This window comes from Polyodon spathula, chromosome 1 (genome assembly GCF_017654505.1).
Source record: "Polyodon spathula isolate WHYD16114869_AA chromosome 1, ASM1765450v1, whole genome shotgun sequence".
Lineage (NCBI taxonomy): Eukaryota > Metazoa > Chordata > Actinopteri > Acipenseriformes > Polyodontidae > Polyodon > Polyodon spathula.
This window is the reverse complement of record NC_054534.1, coordinates 16,423,193-16,427,650: the sequence shown is the minus strand read 5'-3', so window position 1 is coordinate 16,427,650 and position 4,458 is coordinate 16,423,193.

Below are 4,458 nucleotides of genomic sequence, written 5' to 3'. Positions count from 1 at the left end.
GGTTTCCAGTTTCCACGTCAACCCTGACAGAGCAAACTGAAAAACAGTACATTTCATCTAAGGAGATTCTACATTTCTGGGGGAACAGGTTCCAAACCTATGTTTAAACAGATAAATAAAACAAACCACAAGCGATTTCCACTTCCTTGAAAAATTAACTAAAAATTGGCAACACCTACCCGTTCAATCCTCTGGGCCGCTCAAGCAGAATGACAATTTTGTTGTGCTTTTGAATGGGAAACTATGTACACTAGAGGCTAGTGACCACCAAACTTGACATGATACATTACCTCCAGACTAGTGTCATTTCTTTAGGACATTTAGCTGTTCAATTCAATAAACACCAAAATTCAATTTTAGTAGCTCAACTTTTATACAGAGGTAGAAATAAATGCTATATTTCCCCCCCCCCCCCCCCCCCGCCAGAAACATTTACCTGGAACTGATGTTGGGATGAGTTCCGATTCATCTTCCTTGGCTCTTGTTCGTTTTACCTGTCCGCTTCCATTTGTCCAGTAGATCCAGTTTCTCTTCCAGTCAAAGTCAAATGACGTGATGTTTTCAAGGAATGTCAGAACTGATGTTTTCTCCTTGACAGCACTCATTTCCCCAAACTCCAACAGATACAGACTTTTTGCTGTTGCGTACATGACCTTTAGGTCTGTGGATAATGCAAATTAAATTAGAGTGGTACTACTAGGTTATTGGATTTTGCAAGGTGTTGGGTAGGGCTCAGTTTGTCTAAATTATATATTTAAAATATGGACTGAACTTTGAGTCACATTAGAATTATTGTCCACGAGGGTGGGCAATTCTGACTGATGGAATTATATTGCTTAAATTCAAAGGCGGAGGGCAATTGTCCCAGGAGATCAGTATAGCCTACCCGAGGAATCATTTTATGATGCATGGCAAAAGAAATGATCTGAAACTGTTTCAATTTATTCAATTTGTAGTCGCGTCATTTACTTCAAAACAGGAGGCTCGCCAGCTGCAGTCACTGACACAATTGGAAGGGAAAGGAACATTGATAATGCCAGGGCACCATCTCTGCACAGATTAAAAGGAGAGTATAGCGGGCGTTTTCTCTGTATGAGCGAGCCTGCTGAGAACATTCTGGAAATTGCTTTAGGAGACAGTGTGATGTACCGGTAATCGCATGCAATATAGATTTTTATAGACTGCCATGTGACCTTTTGACCAATGAAACACTAACTAATAACCTGAACTTGACAGGATTGAGACCACCATGACAAAGCTGTGACCATTGATTTAACTGGACAAAAGCAAAAAACTTACTCTCGCATTTTCCAGAGGGCAGAAGAAATGTCCTATCGGGACATGCACAAACATAGCCAAATTGCTGGTCTGGAGATGGCAGGCAAACATGGCTGCAGTTTGCTTGGGCACAAGGAGAGTAACCTTTGTGGGGAGGGAGAGAGGCAGAAATTACACAAAAATATAGGAGAAGCATCATCACCTTTAATCCCATGCATCCCAAAATGACTCACAAAACTCAATTATGCTGCTTGTCTATATCTCATCTGTAGTATGATCAATTTGGCTTTAACATTGGTTACATGGAAAACATTTGGAGGTGTCCTTCATGAATAGTCACGGATCAAAAAAAGGTCCTTCCTGGTAATCTTCTTTCTGATCAGGTTATTAAAGCCACCAAGTGTACATGTCATCATGCTACACTAAGCCATGCAACATGGTTGAAATTCAAACCCTTTGCAAAAATCAAAGAGTCTTCAGTTTTAGTCTGATTTTATGATAGGTTCTATCTCCAAGCAGCTTACCTTTAGGCTGCTGTAGTTCATGAAAGACTGATATGATGGAGCCTGGAGCCTCAACAAGGGCAATCTTGTCTTTAAAGTGGCTGCGGGAAGCTTGCCAGAGCTGCTTTTCATCAGACCAGTAGAACCAGTCCTCAAACAGCGCAAAGCCCACAGTCCTCTGTCCTTTTTGAAACACATGCAGGAAGGAGTAGCGTCCAGTGCCATCGACTTTCACCGTTTCTACAGACTAAACAGCAGAAACCAAAACGTTACCCAAGACTGGAGATGCTTAAAGCACATAAATGGACAGTGGTTATCATCTGTGCCAATGGCTGCTATCGAGCAACAAATTCCAAGTTATCCAGTACCACAGATCGCATTTACTGTGATGTTTTGGCAGAACCAAAGTTTAGTGCAAAGGCAACATCTCTATATAAAAAGTAGAATTGCTCAATATACCTGTTCCTAGTTGCTGTTAAGTTGTTTCTTGCTAGTTTTATACCATTAAACCTGTGTTATTCCATTTAGAAATCATCATATAGTTTAGTTTTACAACTTCAGGAGTTTTAGCCAAAACAGGTACAAGCAAAGCCTGTGCACCTTGGATAGTAATACTGTATAAACCCTAGTAAATAAAGTAACACATTCTCTGCAAATTCACTTGTGTATCTAAACTGTTCCTGACAGTGCCTTCGTCAGCAAGTCATTTTAGCTTCCATTCATTTTGTAGTTTGTCATTTGAAGATCTTTACATCCACCTTTCTTACAAGGAAACCACTAAATCCAATACACTGGTAAAAGGAAAAGAAACCGCTGTTTTACCTCCTTGTATTCACTCATCCAATACAGCCTTTCTACTGTATAATCCAGTGTCAAGCCACTTGCTTCCTGTGCTGTGATGACTGCTATTACTCTCCTCGTAGAGCCATCCATTCCAGCTGCCTCAATACTAGTTTGTCCATTTCCTCCTTTGTTAATCCAAAACATGGTACTGGAATTAAACAATTTGAATATTAATGCATTCCTTTCATTAGCTTATTTTCATTAAGATGTACCATTAATCTTTCTGGAGAAGCAGCCCAGTGCTGGCAAGAACAACAAGCTCTGTTGTACCACCACCAGTAAAAACAACTTACTTGGTGTCATTTAGAAATTGAGTCTTTATAAAAAAAAAAAAAAAAAAAAAAAAAAAAGTTGGGTTAAATCCTCTTTTTGCCCGTGGAACTCAGGATAACATTGAGCAATGAAACATTGTAGATTGTCTGTTGTGCTGAGCCAGCTCACCATCTGAACACCTCGGGGGCCAGTGTGGTAGAGCACAGCTTTCTCAGAAAACACAAATGTTGACCTAAAGCCGTTTGACAAACAGCTTTTATCATTTCAACCTATCTAACCCTCTAGTCATTTTCCTTTTTTTGCTTATGGGTCTATTGGACACATCAGTCAAGACAAACTTTCAAACCTTTTAGCGGGCAGTAGAACTAACTCCTTCGGATCCATGTTCTTCCCCAGGACTGTCACATATCCACTACCATTTGCAGCACCAACATATATGGCCTTTCTCTTGTGGTTAGTCCAGTATAGCTGTCCTGTAAACCAGTCTACTGCAAGACTATGTACCCCATCTGCACCTGCATCAAACATCCATATTAGGTTTCAACAAATAGTTAAGATGTATGGTTTGTATTTGTTTATATTGGGGCTTACAAAATGTCATTAATCCCACCCCACTGCTAGGAGTTTGGTGGACAACTAACATAAAGTATCTATTAGGTGTAGTGTTTTCCCACATGGGATGCCATTGACATTTAACTTTCTAGGCTTGTGTGGACCCCCTTGGCACCCTGACTGGGGACCACCATGAATGACTCCACCAAGTGTCAAATTTTGTTCCCCTTACAATCACACTTAATACAGGCATTGTAAATTCATAATGTATGACTTAGTTGATGTCCAAGACATATTAAACAACCCATCGCAGCACTCCTGTAAATAAATGAATCCCTCGGGCTGGGAGGAATGCTTTGTGAAGAGAGTCAGTCATTCTGGACTCATGAGAATATTCTAGTATGTTTGTAGCCCCCCACCAGAGGCCCCTCCCTGGTCCTTCATTTGGGAAGCATTGTGTAAACAATCTAAAATACATTGTGTAGCTTGTATCAACTCCACAGAGTATATATATATATATATATATATATATATATATATATATATATATATATATAATCTCATGCACACACTTACCTGGGTACAGTTTACTTGACTTGTATCCTCTTGCATATACATTGATGATTTCCTGGTCATCCACCCAGTAAAATGCATTGCGTGACAGATCATATGCAATGGCCCCTGGTGAACCACTTGTTGCCACAAGAATCTCATACTTTCCTGTCCGAATGTTCAGAAGACCCAGGTTTTTATCTTGTGCTGTTAAAATGAGTGTGGTGTTTTCTGTGAAAAGACCAAAAAAGCATTTCAACCTCCACATTTGGCCAAATCTTGAATTTAAGATTTTAGATGTTAGGAGGGAATCAAAGGTTTTAAAATTAATCATCTTAATTCATTAACTAGAGTTCAACTACATTGCAAAAAGCAAGCTCTCTCTTCAGAAGAGCACATTTTTTAAATCAGTCATTTAAAACTTAACCACAACATGTTGCCACTTCCAAATGAAGCA